Genomic DNA, 22,309 nt, shown 5'->3' with positions numbered 1-22,309 from the left:
TACTACGTGAAAATTCCATTCAAACTTTTCACATTCATACTGTATAGAACGCACTTTTTTAACAGCCGAGTAGTACGTTTACATTCAAATGCAGTACCTACTAAGTAGTAGGTGGTTTTGGACGCAGCCGGTGTCTCCCCGGCCCAATCACTAGAGAAAACAGGTGTTATTAATTATTTCTGATTGGGCTACTGACCAGCCGCCGGTGTCTCCAATCGCTCTCCCAACTTTCTAGCTGTTCGGCCACGCTCTCTCCACCACAATTTCCTTTTAATGCTGGTGTAATCTTTTATATGTTACATGTGAACGAGTGCATACATTTTCCACTGCAGTTGGATACTTGCCCGCTGGAGAATAGCTCGCTTCAGATGAGCGTATTCCAGGAGATTCTGGGCCAGTAGCTGCTGAGCTGCGATCTGGGCTTCGCCCGAAAGCAGCGGGAGGACTCGTACCGGCCACTCGGCTCGCGACCAGCCACTCGCCTCCGACATCTTTTCGAAGAGGTCAAGGAACACTTCCCTGTCATCCTCCGGCACCATTTTCTGTAAGGCGATGGGAGGGTGGGCGGCAGATGTCAGAGCGGGCCGGATCTCCTGGGACAGCAGACTCCGGATTTGCTCGCGGTCCTCCCGCTGGGCCTCCATGAGGACTTGGAAACGTTGTTCCTGGATGTTCTTCAGTTTCACCAGCGTCTCATGTTGTTGTTGGTGGAGGACTGAGAGGGCCTGGATAGCGTCCGCAAATGGCAGTCTTGACGGAGTGGTCATTCTGGCAGTGAGGCTCTTCTCCTTCCCGGGTTTCGGCACCACTGTAGTAAAGTTCGTTGTTGTGTGGGAAGAAGAAGACAGGGTCGACGATATCAGGTAAGCAATATATTTTATTATTTTAATGCACACCACTTGCAGGCTGTGTCTGTGCGTGTGTGTGCTCTCTCCTCTCTCGACCGCTCCTCTCGTTCTCCTTAAGAAGGGATTCTCTCCGGCCCAATCACTAGAAAGACAGGTGTTATTTATCATTTCTGATTGACCTGCTGATTAGCCGCCGGGCTCCTAGCATGCTCACCCCCCTTATTGGGTGTTCGATCACGCTTACCTCTCCACAGTTACACTTTATTTTGATGGTCCATCTGGGTATTAGTAGACTGTCTGCTAAATATATGTTGATACCGCTCCTTAAAATAGATATTTAACTGACTATAAGAAGCTTTGCAGGTACATGTCAACTTACACTAACCCTAACCGTAAACTCAACCCTAATACCAACCTGACAGTCTACTTACAATCTAATGAGAATTAGTTGTCATGTAGATGCAATGTCACTTAAATTCAACAAGTGGACCATCAAAAAGTGTGACTATTAGTTTTATATTCATTAGTTGTCATGGTCCTGACCTGACAGTCTTGTCTGTCCTGTCAGTGTTTAATGTTTGCCTGTTTGTCCTGTGCTTATTTACATTACTGTCTTAATTTGTGTTAAGCTGCGGTCACACTGGGCTTTTCTCCCCATAGACTTCCAGTCATATGCATGCGAATGCGTCCGACCGGGAACTAAAGAACCTCTCTGGACAGAAATTTAAAATATGGAGCAAATCGCTTAATTTTTTAAATGTCTAATCATCTTGTGTAATCCCGCCCCTTTTCACAGCGCCGTACGACAGAATTTTGCATTGCATGAACTCTAGTGTGACCGCAGCTTTACAAGAGACTGGGTCATTTGAATCTGTGAATAGTCAAGTTTACAATACTGGAAAAACTAAAATATTGAAACAGAAATGTGACTGAATATTACCACGTATTTGCTTATAACTCATGCACTATATAAAGGGTTTTAATGTGGTATTGTTTAAAAAAAAATTGGAAGTGCTAATAAAAATGTGAAAGTCCTAATAAACTAGAAAATGCCAATGAACTCCAGCAAGTAAACAAACCGGCAGACACAAAATGACGCTTTTTACTATGGAGGGATGACTGCGCAGACTGATTGTATCCCTGCTTTAGACAAACTATACAATTCGAGAGTGAAGCACGGCCGTGGCTGGTAAACAGTGTTTTAATGCATCGCACGTCTCTTCAGGAGCAGACGTGAATTCATTTAGCTAAACTGCGACATGGTCATCTTGCGGAAATATTACCAACGATCCATCAGGTAATGTTTTCCCCTCTCTCTCTCTGTTGGTAAAGCACTATCAATAAATGTTTTCCCCCATATCCCATAATGCACAGCGCATCGGCCTACGGCAGCTGGATTAGTCCAAAAGGCGCAGTACTTTTTGCGGTTGGTTCTGTTTTAGTTCGGATCATATTTTCACCACAAACGAACCGCTCCAGGGTTCGTTTGAAACCGTACTGAGACCACCTCTTCAAGCAGGTCTCGGTACGCTTTTTTGGTCCGCTTTTGGTGCGCACTCGAGTATGATTGCTGCATTCACACCTGCCCAAACAAACCGCACCAAGAGGGAAAAGAAACTCTAGTGCGATTCAACCGAACTAAATGAGGCAGGTGTGAAAGCACCCTAAGTGTTAAGAATACAGTATTTAAAAAAAGCTTGTACAGGCCAGATTTTCCAATGAGACTTGGAGCCAAGTTTTTAATGTATGTACTTTATACATTTAATGACTTTCGCAAATAAATCTGCCTGAGAAATATTAACAGGAGTAAAACCTGTCACAACAAAGCCCTTAATTGAAAGCTTTCAAATGCAGCACTTAGTGAAAACAGAACTAGCTGATATATTACAGCATAAAGTGCCCTCCTCAAAACATCGCATCTTCCGCACATAAAAAATGCACATGATTTATTTTGACTGACACCATCAAAGTGGAAATAAGATCTGTAATTCTCTGAAATTGCAGCACAAAAGAGCTTGAAGGCAGGTATACAGCTTTCCGTAAGCACACACAGGACACAGCCTTATCAGGTTTGAAACTGCCTAGACATTTTTATCTTTCTACTTGTGACGGATAGATACCCTGTATCACACGTCTATGGACATTTCTCTTATTTTTTTTTTTTAAACCAGCTTGAGGATCAAGCCTAATAATGTTCTGGTGTAGGCATTAGCTCTGATAGAAGTCAGAAAGGTCTCTTCACACAGCTTTGTGTCATTTAATCTCTGAGTTAGAATCCATTTAAGATGTTTGTTGTCATTTCTGCCGAGTAGAATCTTGTTAAAGCGAGCGATCAGCCTTGCACGTATTTGACCCTGACAGAAAATGGAGTGCGTGCAATATCCTCATCTTGAGTGTTACTCTACAGAATTAAACGTCAGTGGATTCAAAGCACATTCTTACTTTGTATATTCCAGACGAGATCGGTTTATGTGTGGTACTTTGCATTTACATGCATCTTAAATGCAAGATTGTGATATCCACTTGTGATCACTGCTGTGAATGCAAACAGTAAAGCATGAAACTAGCATCGCCAAGGTCATTGGTTCTGTATTTGCAAGGGAATACAGATGATGAAATGTAGCTATATCTTGAATGAAATGTGAGTCTGCTAAAGCCAGAACTGTAAATGTATAAGCACCAAGACACATCAATGATTCAGTCTGACCGCTTGCTGGTAAACATCGAATGATTGGATCACAACATATTTAAGCAATTTTATATTGTGAATCATACATTGTGTTTAGTATGCATTTTTTAAGCTGTTTAAAAAATAATCCTATACCCTTATGTAAATTATGTAACAACGTCGTAGTGGGTAGCACTCACAGCAAGAAGGTTGCTGGTTCGAGCCTCAGTTGGGTCAGTTTGCATTTCTTGGCATTTCTGTGTGGAGTTTGCATGTTCTCCTGTTGTTCAAGTGGGTTTTCCTCCTGGTGCTCCGGTTTCCCCCACAAGTGCAAAGACATCTGGCATTACATCTTATCCATATTTCTTTCCACGTTCTTTGCACGTTAAACACACGTCGACCCCAACAGGAAGTAAAAAAAAAAAAACTGCATCTGCGTTGACTGCATAATTTTTTTTTATGTGTTAAATATTTCAAATTAATCACATTGGTTAACGCACTAATTTTGACAGCACATATATATATATATATATATATATATATATATATATATATATATATAATGATTTTTTTATTAACATTGTTTTAAAAAAATGTAACTAACATTTTAAATAAGTGATATCTTTTGAGGAAATTTTAACAAAAAGTATCAATATCGTATCGCATTAAAAAAATTCCGGTATCGCCCATCCCTATCTCTCACCTGCAACAATATGTTATATACAACATATTGCCATTAGAGTCAGCTGCACAGCACACAAGTGTAGTATTGATCATAGTAAAATATCTCCCTGATATGGAAGAAGTTGGCAAACAAAGTTGTTTTTACAGTTTTTTTTAATTATTATTTTATTTATTTTTGTGCATACTGTATGCTCAAAAGTGTTCTTGGAGCTTCTCAACCACAAAAGCCACGTAGAATGTTTTGACAATGACCTTAGTTACCTTTCTCTGCATTGAATGTCCCAAGAGGATGAAAAAGCTTATTTTGTATAAATACCTTATTTTGTGTTCCAAAGACCAATAAAGGACTCGGGGGGGATTAAATCAATGTGAAGGTGAAAAATTAATACCATAATTTTCCTTTTAGGGTGATTTAACACTTTACGACCAAGCCTTAACATACAATTATGAGTCTGATCACTGATCTCAATACCCTTGAGCGCTGTTGAGATGTGCAGCAATGGAGGATTCACATAATGGATGCGCAGCCAACAAATCTGCATGATGGTATCATGTCAATATTGACCAAAGACTCTGAGAAATGTTTCCAGAACCTTGTTGAATCAATTTCACAGTGAGGTAAAGGCGTTCTGAAAACTAGCAAGCTGATTTTTTTCCAGAAAATCTATTTGCAGGTATGCAGTATTTACATTTGAATTGCATTTTGATGACAGACTCACTTCATTACATTGACGCTATCTGACCGTCATTGTCTTTAAAATCCCCTGACCCGTTCTTACCTCTGGTGTTTCTGAGGTTATTTCCCAGAAGACTTCCATTACCTTAAATTTTACTTGCCTGATATCAATGCATCCTGGGAGTTCCCTCAGATAGTTGTGTGATATGTGCTGAGTGATGGAAGCAGATGTATTGAGGGTGAGTCAGTCGCTCGCTCGGGTCGCCATAAAATTAATGAACTATGTCTGAATAACGATCCTGTCTTTCTCAGTCCTACCTCTTATAATTGACATCTAAACTGCTACCACACTGGTGCCATTTCTCAACTCCACCTCAGAGACTCAGAGAGGTTAGTGTCGGATTTTTATGTTTTTAACCATTACATTACTTACAATAGACTGTTATGTTAATTCTGTCTTCAGAGAATGACTTAGTAGCCATTGTTCACATCATCAAGTTAATATGCTTTCTATGTGTATTAAATTATTTTTCTAATTTTAATTTGAAGCCGAGTGTGATGCGGCTGGGATGAGAATCATCGCCTCCAAGTCCGAGGCCATGGTGCTCCACCGGAAAAAGGTGGTTTGCCATCTCCAGGTTGGAGGAAAGTCCTTACCCCAGGTGGGGGAGTTTAAGTATCTCTGGATTTTGTTCACGAGTGAGGGAATGATTGAACATTAATTAGATTGACAGGTAGATTGGTGCAGCGGCAGCAGTAATGTGCTTGATGTACCGGTCCATTGTGGTGAAGAAGGAGCTGAGCCGAAAGGCAAAGCTCTCGATTTACCGGTCAATCTATGTTCCTACTCTTACCTGTGGTCATAAGCTTTGGGTTATGACCGAAAGGACAAGATCTTGGATACACCTGACACCTGGGAGGAGCTCGGAGTAGAGCCGCTGCTCCTCCACATCGAGAGAAGTCAGCTGAGGTGGCTCTGGCATCTGTTTTGGATGCCTCCTGGATGCCAACCTAGGGAGGTGTTCCAGGCATGTCCCACTGGGTGGAGGCCTCGGGGAAGACCCAGGGCATGCTGGAGGGACTATGTCTTTCGGCTGGCCTGGGAACGCCTCGGGATCCCCCCGGAGGAGGTGGAAGAAGTGTTTGGGGAGAGGGAAGTCTGGAGTTCTCTCCTAGGACTGCTGCCCCCACGACCTGGCCCCAGAAAAAGGGCAGAAAATGAATGAATGAATGAATGAATGAATAATTTAAAGCATAACCAAAATGGGACATCTTGTCTTACTTTACATTCTGATGATCTTGTATTTGAAAAAATGAGCAAATATGCTAATAGCATGTTAAAATCTTAGAATTGTTTGTGATGTGTAATAGACTACAAGCAGGAACGGCACGCAAATATAAGCATACTATAGAGCTGCTGGAGAGGTGGGGGGTTACACAGATGGGGCAGCAAGATGGAGAGACCTTCAATTTTTATCGTTATTATAATTATTTCTGGGCATTAGATTGGCATTATTATCTTCATATCAACAAGTAATCATGGTGTTAGGCACTAATCACACACAGGGCACATATTTAGACTGGGTTGTGAAAGCAAGCCAGACTACTGAAATCCTATTTTTCTTCTGAGACTAAAAATCAAACTCTATCTTCTCCTAGAGCTTTCGAGCTATGACCACCAAACTCACACCAGACCTTCAAACTGGTGTGACTTGGTGTGCTATATCTTTTCCGTCTGATCCGACTTTCGGTTTTCCAAAAAACATCCTGGGCCGTCGGAAAAATTCCATAGACTTAACATTAGACCAAACTTTGTGACCTCATAACTCTGTGTCAGACTGTCACACAAACTTCTAGCTGGGCTAATTTAACTCAGACTACCTAACTGCCAATAACTGATGAGCTTTTAACGCCCTAGCAACTATTTTTGGGACCTTGAAACTGTCCCATAGACTAACATTGAAAAGGTTGCTATTGACTTTACATTGGATCAAACTCTGTGAGCTCGAAACTCTGCATCAGACTGTCCTACAGACTATTGGCTGAGCTCATTTATCTCAGTCTAGTCAGCAGCCAAACACTGATGGCCTTTCAACTTTCTAGCCACACCCTAACAACCAAATACTGCACCCTAGCAACTGTCCCATAGACTTCCATTGCAAGTGGCTGTCATTGACTTAACATTGAATTTATCTGTCTGAACTTTTTCAAACTATTTTTGCCTGCCTGCCCACCTGCCCGCCCGCCCTTTTTAAATAAACTATTACCAACAGGCTTTCTCAAGCCAGAGTAAACTGTTATTTATTTGCCCTTAGGGCAACTGTGTTTTAATGCCCTTACGACACCAGCGCTGAAACAGGCCTGCAACGAGGTTTAGTTAATTTTTCATTCATTTTATATGGACTATTTTTGGGCTTTTCTGAACCATTGACTTTGCCGTTTATTTGAGTTATTTATTTTACGTTGATATTTTTATGTTGAGTTTATTATTTATTTTGAAACAAACTTTTATTTCTTTTGTTTGCATTTTTTAATTGTATTTAAGTACATTTGGAAAAGTAATTTTGTGCCAGATTTGTTGTGTTTATTACTTATATTAATTGGTATGAGGTTATGGATTTCTTTTTTGGGTTGAATTACAAATTAGAGCGATCTAATTTATAAGAAGTCAGAGCCCTTCCAACGCCATAGGGAAAGGGCGCTACCTAAGGCTGAACAGCATGAAATCCCATCAGTCTACAGAGAAATCGCCCTGTATTTCTCTGATGCAATCAAGATATCACAATAATTATACCCAAAAAAGCAGAGCAAACACTACCAGATTACTGTTTTGTTTGCAATAAGGTAAAACACTAATAACATGAGCACTCTTCTTTCTTTCTTTTTACTTTCTTTTAGAAACAAATGATGGCACCCAAAAAGTAACTCAACGTTAGACAGAGTGGCCTACACAAAATACATATATTCCTGATATCTGATCTAAACAACTACATTCTCAACTAAAAAAAAGCCTCATAAGTACATTATGTTGTCAAATAGCAGCAGCAGTATAGTCAAACTGTAGAGTGTCCTCTGCTTATTGCTGTAATACACAAGGGTGAAGAGGGTGGACGAGTGCTGTTATTTGCAGATTATCCCACGGCTATCAGCCAATCACATTCAAGAACCAGAAAGAACTGGTGTATAAACTCATATAGATGCATGGAATAACAAAAAAAAAAAAAACTTTTTGATGTATTGATGTTCTTCATACCTTTTATCAAAAGAGACCTTTATAATCTCATAAGACAGTTCTCAGGCGAAGAGAACTATTTGAAAGAAACTGTGTTAAATGTTTAATGGAAGTGAAAGCCTCTCAATATATGAATCTCTGACTCATCATTTTTGTCAACCCTTGTCTAAAGAAGACCACCAAAATCAATAACTCTCAAATCCTTCATCTATGCAATTCAATTCTGAAGCCACCCTCTTTTAAAGCCGAATTTTTAAATCGTGCACTGAGCTATTTAAGCGTTAAATTAAATCATATGTAGTTTACAAAACTAAGCATGCAGACTGCTGCTTTTAAAGCACACAACCAGTAAGTAACAATGCGGAAGGTATGCCTTTAGGGAGCCCTGCAGTAGATGTAGACTGAAGTGGGGTTGATAAATGGGCAGTGGGGAATAGTGGGTGAGCAATCAGCAAAGTACCAGGATAAAGAGATTGGCCTGTGGCACATATCAGTCGGTACTAAAGGAGGAGTGCAAACATGCAGAAGACAGCGAGTTGAAAAGATGCATTCATTCTTTTTTTTTTAGCTTTTTTTTTGTGCGGTACTCATCTAGACCGACGACAGCTGATCCATTTGCACTGAGGTGACTTTTCTTTGAAAAGAAAATGTTTTTGTTTTTGAGAGAATGGAGTTATTTTAGCACACAGCCTCTAGGTGAAACTGGAGGTTGTTTCAAAATGTGCACTTCAAATGCTGTGTCAGATTACATGTTGAAATGCCAGACAAAATGTCTTGTCGCAAGCTAATTGGCTCTCTTTGTAAAAGCGACCGCGTTGGAGTTTTCACACTCACAGTCCAAAAGTGTATGAGAACTAATGCTTGCGTATGGCATCATAAATCTCTGATATGTCTGTGGTGACACATCGCAACTATTGCAAATATCGGTGATTACTTTGAGGTCACGACAATGAGCAATTCCAAATCCAAGTGAACAGTGTGAGCCCAAAGGCTTTTAATCTAATTGCCTTCACTCTCTTCCATCCGCATTTACCACAATTAATGACAGTGCTGTATATGTTTCCTCAGTACAAAACATGCTTATAAAGCTAATTACGGTGGTGGAAAGAGTACTGAAAAATCATACTCAAGACTCAAGAAAAAGTACCATTACTTGCCTAAAAATGTAGTGTAAGTGGAGTAAAAGTATCCGTTGTGAATATTACTCAAAGTATGAGTAAAAAGTAGCCCTTTTAAAAGTACTCAAGAGTAGTGAGTATTTCAAAGTATAAAGCTGATGCATTTACATGTAATGTGTGGATGTGTGTAAACGAAACATTCTGTAGTGCATTTAATTATTGACCAGGAGGCACACAACGTCATAAGACGTTAATAGTAGGTTAGATTTAGGTTGTGACGTTAGGTAAACAAAATTCAATGGCTAGCCAGCATCTAAGAACAACAGTGTTTTGATGTCCAATAATGATGACAAATGACGTTGATATTTGGTTGATTTTGGGTTGTTAGAAAGTGACCAAAATCCAACGTCGAGCCAACATCTTATTTTTGACGTCAAATACTGACACTTATTTGTCAGGTATAGCAACCAAAATCCAACATCTCATAGACGTCATAGTGGTAACATCCACACAACATCATTAGACGTTGATATTTGGTTGATTTTAGGTTGGACATCGACGTCAACCTGATTTTCATTTCCAAACAAAATGCAACGCTACCACAGTGCTGAAGTACAACGTCAATCTGACGTTATATTGACGTCTTGTGCCTGTTTAAGACCAATACGGCCATCATACAGTAAACATATTATATATATATTATATATATATATATATATATATATATATATATATATATATATATATATATATATATATATATATATATATATATATTTATATAAAATAGTAAATTGGATAGTAAATTGGATATAATATATATATATATATATATATATATATATATATATATATATATATATATATATATATATATATATATATATATTATATAGACAGGGAAAAATAAAGTAGTGACTGCAGGTTGAAGTAAAGTAGTGGAGTAAAAGTACCGAAACAGCACTAAAAATTTACTCCAGGGAGAGTAAAAGTCCACATTTATAAAACAACTTAGTGAATTACAATTCCTGAGAAAATACTACTCAGTTACAGTAATTTGAGTATTTGTAATTAGATGCTTTACACCACTGCTAATAAGTTATTATGATTTTAAGTCAAGCAAACTAAACGAAAATGCATTTACTTACAGAAAAGTCCATTCATATATTGATGTAGAACACTGTGGCATTTTGATGTACAGCCTTAAGATTTTTGCTCAGCAGGTGGTGATTAATAAAAACCCACAGATCCTAAAATAACAACACGCAGGTCTCATATCATGCAGTTTAACAGAGTAAATTGGATGTCAACTTAGTGGGTGGTGTTACAAGAAAGACAGCTTTGGACAGATTCCCCCCCTTCTTAGATTCAATGTCACAAGCTGCTTTATGATTGCCCTAAAGGTGAATTGTATCTATTAATAAACTGATACTGACTTTGAATAAGATCAATTTAATTATAGATAAATTAATTAAATATTAAAAACTACAGTATACTATCTTATTTTTTTTTCTGTGAAACAGATAAAGTAATGACCATAGAATAAGGCAGAACTTATTATATTGTTGCTGTCACATGGTTTTTATCTTCTTGTTTTATCAGTCAGAATATAATTATATGGTCACACTTTATTTTGATTGTTTGCTGAACTTCAGTTGCATTGCATCTACATGACTACTAATTCTCACTAGATTATAAGTAGACTCTTAGGTTGGTGTTAGTGTAAGTTGACATGTACTTGCAAAGTTCCTTATAGTCAGTTGAATGTCTGTTGAAGCAGAGTATCAACAGATATTAAGCAGACAGTCTACTAATACTCAAATGGACCATCAAAATTAAGTGTTACCCTTTATCTTTGTTATTCAGCTACACCAATTGAACTTTATAACAGAATCATTCATATTTTTCTTCACCTCTACTACAGTTGTACGAATTTGTCATCAAAATGTCCTTTACTTTTACTGAGAAACTTTAATCACAAAATAAATTAGTTCCACTGCAAAGTGATCAGAAAAAAGTTTCTTGACTGTAACAGACCTATGACAATCATGTTTATGACATGTTTATAACAGGTACTGCTTTATACATTTTTGGAGAGCATCAAATACATCCAGGGAGGTACGTTTTTCTTGTAGTTTTTGTTTTCGCATATCCACCAGAGGCTGCTGTTTATGTTTTTTTGAGGCCTCGAATTTCTCTCATGTGTGCCATTTGTGCCTGCTGTTCTTGGGTAAATCCACCAGAGGTCTCTTGTCGACTGACTGACTTACTGACTGACAATCAACTGACCCACTCTCCTCCTTTTCTAAACCCAACCAATAGTGTTTTCAAAAGCACCTATTGACCCGCCCACCCACTAAACCCTACCTAAACCAAACCGACAGTTTTAAAAAGCAATCCAGAAAAATAAAACACCTTGACTGATTTTTACCACATTCTCAACCTGTTATTAACTTGTTTGTTTTATTTTTTGGCTTCTGTTTTCTTCTTACCTGCTTTCTAGAACTATTCTTAACCAGACTCAAACGTTGTCATTGTGGTCAACTCCTCTCTGCGTCTCAAGTTCGCTGACGTACATGGCGAACTAATGGACAAACTGGTAGTGGTGAGCTGGATAGGTGCAAAAAGCAACAGTGTCCTACCACCCCCATATTGTTCAAAGCCATATGTACTTCTGCTACATATGCATACATTTTTCATATACATTAGAAAGTTCTTATTACAGTCTAATGAACACCACTTCAAGTAAGTTGAGTGGGAGGTTTTGGATGCATCTTTCAGGGAAGTGTGTCTGGGGTAAACTTTGCAGGGCATCGAAGCCCTACAAGCAGGATTTGACTCCCCTGCCCTAAGGACTCTAGTGGTCAGCACTATGTGCCAAATAAAAGTCTCAGGCAGCAAGGTTTTGGAGGGGATTAACAGTGTGTGACACTTACCCCTCATAATCCAGCCCTGGTCAAGGTTATCTCAGAAAAAAATCCTCCATTAATTACCCTGCAAGGTGTGTCGGAGCAAACTTGGGACAGTGAAGGAAAAGGTGAGGATCACAGAATTCCTCCCTATGTGAGCCCATACCTATTGATGGTCAATTTACCAGTTTAACCACAAGTGTTAACCTACCCTACTCACCTGCTCTTGTCATGCTATGTTTGCTTGAGGACAGCAAGTATTCTGCAGTTTCACTGAACATCTGCCAGCTGGAGGATAGCAAGTAAACATTGGGGCTATTTGACTGCTCCTGGTGGGACTGGACTTGGTCCAAGAAATATGCAAATCGTGACTGCAGCAGAAACAACATTGATGTGGCTTTCCAGGGTTGGTAATCATATCTCAACTTAATTTGATACTCCTTGCTACAGAGATCTACTGACTACATGAGAATCATTTTGATGCAGGTTATGGGTAAAGAATAATTGATATTAGAAAATAATTAAGGTTACAATAATATTAACTTCTTTGTCCAAGGTTCCAAGAAACAAATCTGACACTTTAAATGTTTCAAGGGTAATTGGTTATTTGTGGATGCATCACTTTATCATCAAACCTACGTCAAAACGTACTCATATAATGTAAACTTAAAGTTCCAGCATGTTTTATTTTATTCTGATTTTAAATAATATATATATATATATATATATATATATATATATATATATATATATATATATATATATATATTATATGTCTACCATGTAGTGTTTAATGTAGTGATATAGTTGTTTAATGGGACTGAGCCACACTGGAACTTCCAGAACTCTATAATTGCTACAATGGCCATTATTGTCATTCTGACCATTTACATAAGCAACCCAAGCTCATTCTGAAAACGTAGCCCCGCGGACATTTCTGGAGACATTTCTGGAGGTAGGTATGACCGCGTTTGGTTTTTTCGAGCAAATGCTACGGGGCGGTGTGACGCCGCTCCTCTTCTTAGCGCTCACTCGCCGGCTACGAACTGGCTCACTCATCTCGGTGTGGAGGGCTTTCCCGCCGCAACCAGTTTGTCCGCTTAGCTCGCAGCATTACGTCGGTGGAGCGGAGGCCCGGAGGAGGAGGATCCGGCCGCGATGACGACCGGAAAGAGTCTGGGGAAGAGCGGTTCCAGAAATCAGGTAAGATGAAAAACAGAATCCAAAAAATAAAAGCGAACGAATTTGTGACGGGGCGAGAATGCGGCGAGATCCGAGAAAGCGGTCAAAATCAGACGAGGGCTTTTTCTTTTCTTGACAGCTTTTGTAAATAGTCGTTTGGGTTAAGGGAAGGAGGAGGAGGGTGATCGGGTTGGCCGATTGGCCCGGTCGATTGTTCAGTCATTCGCTCGACAGCGGCCTCCGGCGGCTTCTCGCGCGCGAATGGCACACGCTCCCGAGAGGCGTTCAAGACTCTAAAAAGTGTGCCGCAGCAGCCTCTCGCGGATTCCCGAAAACAAAAACTACACGAATACGGACCTCCCGGGACGTATTTCGTGGCCTCCAGAAACGTCCGCGGGGCTACGTTTCCAGGATGAGCCTGGGTTGCATATAAGACTGTACTGAATAAAATGTTCACACATTTAGATTTGAAGCTTCTAGTTAAATTGCATAATTAAGCTAATTTTATAAAGTCGTTACAGTAAAAAAAACAATCTATTTTGTAACGCATATAGCACTATAATTTTGATTAACTAGACCACCCCCAAAGGTGCATACCTGTCACTGTCACCAGCGTACACTGATCGCTAAAGGACTACAAATCCACCATTTCATGGTCTACAAAAATGCTCACACACACACGTTCCTTCACCTGACTGATTGCACACACTGCCGGAGGATTGTCTAGGACTATTTACGCTCACTATTTAAGCAACACAGACACACTCTTTAGTCGCTGAGTGTTGTTTACTTTTTGTGACATTACAGCGAGTTTCTTTTATCTTGTTTTGCCGTGTTTTGACCCTCACCTAGTTTGTCTGTTTATCCCTGTATGCTGCCTGCCTTCTGATCTTCTGCCTGTATATCTGACTATGACTCTGGATTACCTGTGTACACCTGTTTACCCCTGTGTTGACCATTGCTTACCTGACCTCAGTAATAAACCTGCATTTGGATCCGCACTTCAAATGTTGTTTTGGAAAGTTAAAACGGCATGTCTGAAGTAAAGTTATTATTATTTTTATTTATTTATTTTTTTTTGTAGAAAGTTCCTAGGCAACAAAGGCACGCATATCCAAAGGGCACAGAAAAAAGTAGAAGACATAGACATGCTTCAGGTCAATTTTAACATTACGGCCTTGCAAGGTAGAAAGAATCAGAGCACCTAAAATAACAAGGACAATGTTAAAATAGTGGTTGTCACGGTGGCACAGTGGGTAGCATGATTGCCTCACAGCAAGAAGGTCGCTAGTTCAAGCCCTGGCTGGATCAGTTAGCATTTCTGTGTGGAGTTTGAATGTTTTCCTCGTGTTCACATGATTTTCCTCAGTAGGTGAATTGAATAAGCTAAATTGTCTGTAGTGAATGGAAGAATGTATGAGTGTTTCCCAGTGTTAGAAGGGCGTCCGCTGTGTAAAACATATACTGTATAAGTTGGCAGTTCCTTCCGCTGTGGCAACCCTTGATTAATAAAGGGACTAAGCCAAAAAGAAAATGAATGAATGTTAAAATAGCAATGATAAAATTACATATACACACATTTTCGAACATACAGCACATTAGAGTTATATGGGTTTAATTTTAGTATTTAATATTCAATAATTTTCAGGGTAATTTTTATTTTAATTACAAAATTGAGCAACATTCAAAATGGCTACCTTGGTAGTTCTAATGTTACTGTAATAATTTTAAATATTGAAAGTAATATATCCTATGAAAAACACTGTTTCCACTGGCCACAACTAGAGGCAGAAGCTGTGATTAACAATCTGGCCAACATACACCAATGTTCTGATGCCACTCAAAATCAACAACTTCTGCTTAAAAAAGGAATAGATCTCTAACAGCTGTAGCAAATTCTCTAGTCTTGAATACATCAAGTTAAATAGCCACTTCATGTTTATATAAAATTATGTTAGAGACTCTCAAATGATTTTAGAGACTCACCTTGAGTCTTGGTCTTTGAATCCACAATCTTCACTTTCTAAAAGCAGGTTTCAGACATCAAAAATAGAGATTCAGTCAACCATAGACAGTGCTTCCAACTAGTCTCTAGAGACCTTCTGGCCAGTTTCTGATTGTTCCACCAATTGGCCTTCAGTTGAGTATCTTTTATACTGACAGCATGTTTTCCTGGCAAAGAAGCAAGCAACTTTGTCAATCACTACTTGGATGCTGGTAGGCTGCCTAGGGAGGAGCCATTATTGCACAGTCCAGGCCAGCTGTGAAATTTGGACCCGGGCAGGTTTACACAAATGATATATTTATTCGTGAAATAGCTAGTTTGCACATGCCAGGGCCAATATCTCTGATTTAAAGATGCGAAGGTGGACGCAAATAATAATAATAGGCAAGCAGTACCTCTTCAGAAAGAGATGCCAATGATATGCAAGCCAACTATCACTTCATAACTTTCAGAACCAAAAATAACTTGGCAATTTGTGCCTAAAAAGTCCTGAGCAGTAAGTTTTCTAGTAGTTTTCTGGCAAATGTGGACTGCAGTTTCTCACATTTAATATTTTCATTGCTGCATTGGTCTCACTTTATATTAAGTGGTCTCAAATATAATGTACATACATTTAACATAAGCATTTGGTGCAATGCACTTATATAAATGTTTTTACTTTGTACTTATATCCTAACCCATCCTTTATCTCCTATAGAACATGTTAAAACTACAAGTCCACAACAAATGTGATGCAATGCATGCAATAAAATGTATCTTTTCCATGTTAAAAATAAGTATTTGTCAATCCGTGACAGCGACATGCAAAATGTCTATTTTCAAAAAAACATTGCGGCCGAATACCTGCATAGACTACAACAATGATCATCTTAGTTGCTGATTATGTTCTTTATTTAGTGTTAAATGCTAATAATGTGAGTTTGAATTCAATTTTACATGACATTCACATCCATACTGATACTGGCAGCAGATTACATTACCTCAGATCATGGAAATAAGGGTGCTTTCACACCTGTGAATCGATTCAGTTGTTTCGAAACAGAGATTACAGTTGTTACATTGTTGCTCTTTGCTCTTGGTGTGGTTCGCTTTCACACTGCAAAGTTTCTAAATGGACCAAAAGAGCTAAAACAAGTCAGGTGTGAGTAAACTTTCCTCACATTGGTCACATTCCCACTCAGCTGTACGGGGGGGTGGTGGTTTGGTGGTGTTTGACAAGGTGCGCGCGATGTGTCTGAAGAGCGAGGAGGGATGCGGTGGGGAGGGGTAAGAAGGGTGCGCGACGTATTTGAGGATCGGGAAAGAGAAGCGCGATTTCCGGGAAATTATCACTTGTTTGCGGGCATTCGGGAGTCTCTGTGCGTTTGCGGGAGACTCCAGAAACTTCCGGGAGACTTGGGACGTCTGAAATGATCTCCCGCCCTACTCATAATTCTCTCTTCATAAAGCTGTATGTCTATTATATATCCATAATACACTGTGATATAGCCGGGCTCGGATTGTATTAAACAATCGATCCCCTCTAGAGTTCGTTTCAATTGAGTCGAGACAACCTCATTCAAGTGATCTCGCATTGATTGATTTGGCGCAGATGAGGGCGCGATTGGTGGATTCACAAATGCCAAACGAACCATGCTAACTGGGCAATCGAGACAGTTTCCTAAACAAAAGTCTTGGCGTGAAAGCACCCTAACACCACTAGCAAACATTTAGTTTGAATGTTAATGTTGAAGTGTGACTCAGTGCAAACCAACAACATCCGTCACTCCGAGTGTACTTTTAATAATTTTACAGAGTTTTAGGATGTATTAATTGTAATAAAAGCCATACCATTTTATTAGGGTGCTTCTGAACGGCTCTGGTATTTAAATGTTTCTGTTGTGAATCTTCTGGTGCCGACAGACAAGTTGCTTGTTGCTGGAATCTTAAACCTACCCATACCACCAAACATGTCACTAAAATCAAAGCTCTAATAGCACTACAAGTATTGTACAATACAATACATGCACAACAATAACATTGTACTTATTTTTTGTTGTAAGTACCTAGAAGTTATTTGGAGGACTTACAGTCTTTTACCTACCTGGGCAGCATCATAGACCAGCTAGGTGGAACAAATACAGACGTCAAGGCAAGAGTCGGCAAAGCAAGAACCGCTTTCACCCAGCTCAAGAACATCTAGCCTTCAAGAGAATTTACTTTGACCACCAAGACCCATCTGTTCAGCTCCATTGTAAAGTCAGTATTGTTGTACGAGGTTGAAACCTGGAGGATAACCAAAACAACCACCTGAAGAATCCAGACATTCATCAACAACTATTTCAGAAAGATACACATTCTTTGCCCAACAGGATCAGCAACACTGACCTATGGGGAAGGACCCGTCAATCTCCAATAGAAGCAGAAGTCTGGAAGAGAAGATGGGGTTTGATAGGGCACACCCTACGCAAACCACCATCTAGCACAGGGGTGGGCAAACTCGGTCCTGGAGGGCCGGTGTCCTGGACAGTTTAGCTCCAACCCTAATCAAACACACCTGCTTATAGATTTCTTGTGATCTTAAACACACTGATTAGCATGTTCAGGTGTGTTTGACTAGTGTTGGAACAAAACTCTGCACGGACACCGGCCCTCGAGGATCAAGTTTGCCCATCCCTGAACTAGCATCACCAGAAAGGCTCTCAGATGGAATCTCCAAGGGAAGCAGAAGAGAGGCCGTCCAAGAAACATTTGGTGAAGTGACCTAGAGGCAGACATCACAAGGATGGGTTATACCTGGAGACAAGTAAAAAGAACGGCCCAGAACAGATACCTCTGGAGATTGACCTTTGGCAGCCCCTACCCCGGAAGGGGAGGAGGGTATAAGTAAGTAAGTACCTAGTATTTAAGGCCACTTATTGTTATTATTTGATGATTATCATTTACTCAAAGGCTTGCTTGGAGTTTAGACAATGACTTGGGTGATCTTATACATTAGTACAGGGGTCACTAATCTCAGTCCTGGAGGGCCGGTGTCCCTGCAGGGTTTATCTCCAACTTGCCTCAACACACCTGCCTGGATGTTTCAAGTATACCTAGTAAGACCTTGATTAGCTTGTTCAGGTTTGTTTGATTAGGGTTGGAGCTAAAATGTGCAGGACACCGGCCCTCCAGGGACAAGTTTGGTGACCCCTGCATTAGTACCTTGAATTAGGCACACTGAATGGTAATATTATAATATGGTGTTCTGTTGTATGCCACTGCTTATCACCTCAGAGGGGAATCTAGTTTTAAGGAGCAACCTTAGTGGCTCTAGTGAATGTGGAAACAGATAGATCAAGTTGTTATTTTCTAAAAAAAAAAAAAAAATAGAATCAAGATGAAGTGTTTTGTTTATGTATGGTGCTGGTGACCTCTTTTAACACAGCAAAAAAAACAGATTTCTAAAGGAAATGAGCCTGCAATTGACATCAGTGTTGTTTTTATTCATTAATCTCCCAAATAAGATGTCAGCGCTCCTTTTGTGCTCACAGCTAATGGCCGCTCAGTGTCTTGCCCTCCTTGCGACTTTGTCATGCTGGTGTCTGTGGTGCAGAAGCATAATTATCAAGGGACCCCACATAATGCTGACATACGCACTTGGGGGCTCGTTCTCAAGGTCTCAAGGCTCAGCATCCTGCCCACGTCTCATTTTAGTCATGCTGTCGGGGGCATAAAGGGTGCTCAAAGCTTTTCTAATCCATTTTGGCAAGAGGCAGCTATGGGTTTGTCACATATGAGCAATGAGTGGCATTGCATGGAAGACTTTTAATGAACGTAATATATTGGTTTAACAGGGAAGAGCTAATAAAGTGCCTAATATTGGCTTTAGTCAGACAATCAATTTGTGGTTATGAAAAAAAAAAAATTATGTTGCTGCCAAGTAATAAAATATTTTAGTTTAGCTGCTCATTGACTCTGCGTTGTAAATACAACTAACTAATAGCAAATAGATTGTGCTAGAGCTCATTTCAAGCTGATTTTTAGTAGAGATATGTCCTTTCTTAATACATTTATAAAAGTGTCCTAGCAGAGTAACAACAGTTGTAGTATAGTACTTTAAAGTAAACACAGATCCTGACCTGACATGGATAACCACACCAAGGCTCATTATTGTTATGTACCCCTGTATACATTTCTGGCCAGGGCAAAATACATCCCAGGAGAAATGTTTTTTGGTAGTTTTTGTTTTCACAGATCCACCATAGGCCACTGTGCATGCTTATTCAGTTCTCAAATTTCTTTAGCGAGTGCCATTCGTGCCTGCTCTTGTCACTTAAATCATCCATAGGCCGCTGACGACTGACTGACTGACCAGCCGACACTCACTCCCCCTGCTTTCAAAAGCACTGATTGACTCGATCACCCCCTACCCTAAACCCAACCGACAGTGTTTTCAAAAGCAATCCAGCAAAAGAAAATCCCTCATAGCTGCCTGATTTTTTTTTTACCACGTTTTCAGATATTGCCACGTTCTCACTGTGTTATTTACTTGTTTATTATAATTTTTGCCTTTTGTTTTAGTTTTACCTGCTTTCTGGAGCCATTCTTTGCCGGACTACAACCCCGTCGTTGCAGTCAACTCCTCTCTGCGTCTCAAGTTTGCCGACATACTTGGCAAACTTGTAACAGTGGAAAAACCATCCACACGCAGGTAAGCGTTCAGCTGTTAGCGCAAATAAAAACAGAAGCCTTCAATGGTGCCGTAGAGATCCTTTTAAAGATGAAGTGCAGCCATACGTAGCTCTGGCTACATTATTTGTGCTCTCCACAAATGTATATGGGGGTACATTTTTACAATGAGCCTGTGTTAGGATAATCTAGGTGAACAAATTATTTATTATTTTATTTTTTTATGTTTAGCTACTTTGTATGATTACAGTTGTAGGAATTGTTTCAACAATATCCTGGTTCTTTTTATGGACTTGAATGTCCTTTGAATGGGAGCATTGCTGTCTATGAAGATTAAGGGAGCTCTTGGATTTCACTTATCATCTAAAATATCACAAAACAAAAGTCTCAGGAGCTTGAAACAATATCTTGGTAAGTAACCGATAACATAATTACTGGGTGAATTATTACACTGTATAACATTATCACATACAGGATTGTCAGGTTAAAAGCTAACCCGTGTTTTTAAATGTGTGTGCATTGGCAGTAGACTTACCAACAGATCCATGTACTCCAACTTGCGGCTTTACTGTTTAGGTAATCTCACCTTTACAGTGAGGCCACTTAAAAGATATCCATAGACAAATGTTTCCATTTAAAATATGCAGATGTATACTACCTGACAAAAGTCTTTTCAGCGATCTCAGTTCTGAGAGCGACAGATAATAACTTGACTTCTAGTTAATCATTTGGAAACGTGGCAGAAGTTTTTTTTTTTTTTTTTTCTGTGAATCTTCTGTTGAACTGCATCCCAATCATCACATACTGCAGAAGACCTGTTTGAACCTGCATGAACCCAAGATTCTCAAATCAGTCAAATTTGGTGAAGGAAGAGTCATAATTTGGGGTTAAATTCAAAATGGGGGCATGCAATGGGTGGATGACAACATCAACAGCCTGAGATATTTAAAACATTTTGCTTCCCATTACATTACCAACCACAGGAGAGGGCAAATTCTTTAGCAGGACAGCGCTCTTTCTCATACTTCAGCCTCCACATCAAAGTTTCTGAAAGCAAAGAAGGTCAAGGTGCTAACGGTATGGCCAGCCCAGTCACCAGATATGAACATTATTGAGCGAGATGAAGGAAGAGGCATTGAAGATGAATCCAAAGAATCTTGATGAACTCCGGGAGTCCTGCAAGAATGCTTTCTTTGCCATTTCAGACTTTATTATTAGGTGATTTGAGTTATTTTTTCACTGGACGATGACGTTCTATTCTATACTGTACATTATTTTTGTTAAGTGACAAGATTTGTGTCTAAGAAAAGTCAGACCTTTCTTAATTGAATAATTCAAAATCAAGGCATGATCATATTTTATTGTGGTAAATTAAGCGTAATCTAAAGGCCTTTGCCTTTTATATACGCCACTTCTAATACCAAATGATCAACTAGAAGTCAAGTTATTATTTGCTGTTGCTAAAACTTTGATAGGCGACAAGACTTTTGTCTGGTAGTGTATGCATATTAGATACATTTTATATAATATATTTGTTTGTCGAGAATTCATGTTAAGGCAAAATGTGAACAAATAAATAAAACTTGTAAGACAGTAACAGGTCTGGCTGTTCAAATCCGATTTCAATTAACATTTTGCATCACACATCACAGATATCATACAAAAATGATTATGAAAATGCTTGAATTGATTACAGGACGTACCTTTTTTTTTTTCTTATGTGATGTTAAATTTCTGCCCCGCAACTCGAGAGGTCACTTGTTTGAAGAGCGAGATGATGCTGCTCCATTTTTTATGTATCTGTTTTGAAAGCCTTGTCACATACATTGGATACGCCCATGTTGTTACCAAAGATAAGTTGGTTATGTCTGGACACACAAATCTGATCACTTGCAGACAGTCCATCTAAAAAAAATCTGATTTGAGAAAAAATTGATTTGCCTGCAGTCTCAACATAGCTTGAGACCTGAAATCGAGGGGTCAGATAATGGACACAACACAAAATTGGTGTGCCTCCAGGAACAGGGATGCTCTTTTGTTGACTGTAAAGCAATATATGAAGCATGGCCCACAAAGGAGTCACTTTCAAACCAAACACTTTCTTTTCAACAACACAGCACATTCGCATGACCGTCTTGAACATACCAAGTGTTATGTCTAAAGGACGTCTACTAGACAACAAAACAAGCAAACACTTGGCTAAAACAAGCAAACATGAAAAAAAGTACACACATGCTTTACTCGTGTTTAAAATGACTCAAGTACTGACTACATGTTTGTGCTCAACTAAAAGTAAAGTATGACCTCAAAAATGTACCTGTTAGTTTCACACTGGTA

General features: G+C 39.3%; 2 long non-coding RNA genes across 2 annotated transcripts in view; one reads left to right on the top strand and one right to left on the bottom strand.

Moving 5' to 3' along the window:
• LOC147834968 (uncharacterized) overlaps window positions 1-22,309 on the top strand; it is a 722,499-nt gene that overhangs the window by 140,776 nt on the left and 559,414 nt on the right. The gene's annotated exons all lie outside the window — the stretch shown is intronic.
• LOC147841947 (uncharacterized) lies at window positions 14,398-20,694 on the bottom strand. The gene is made up of 3 exons (XR_015500731.1): window positions 20,508-20,694; window positions 17,690-18,065; window positions 14,398-17,587 (listed from the first exon to the last, which is right to left on the bottom strand). It is a non-coding gene; the product is annotated as an uncharacterized LOC147841947 (long non-coding RNA).

This window comes from Danio rerio, chromosome 10 (genome assembly GCF_052040795.2).
Source record: "Danio rerio strain M-AB ecotype USA chromosome 10, GRCz13ab, whole genome shotgun sequence".
Taxonomy (NCBI): Eukaryota; Metazoa; Chordata; class Actinopteri; order Cypriniformes; family Danionidae; genus Danio; species Danio rerio.
Note: the sequence above shows the minus strand (reverse complement) of the source record. Positions and strands in the feature narration are given on the sequence as shown.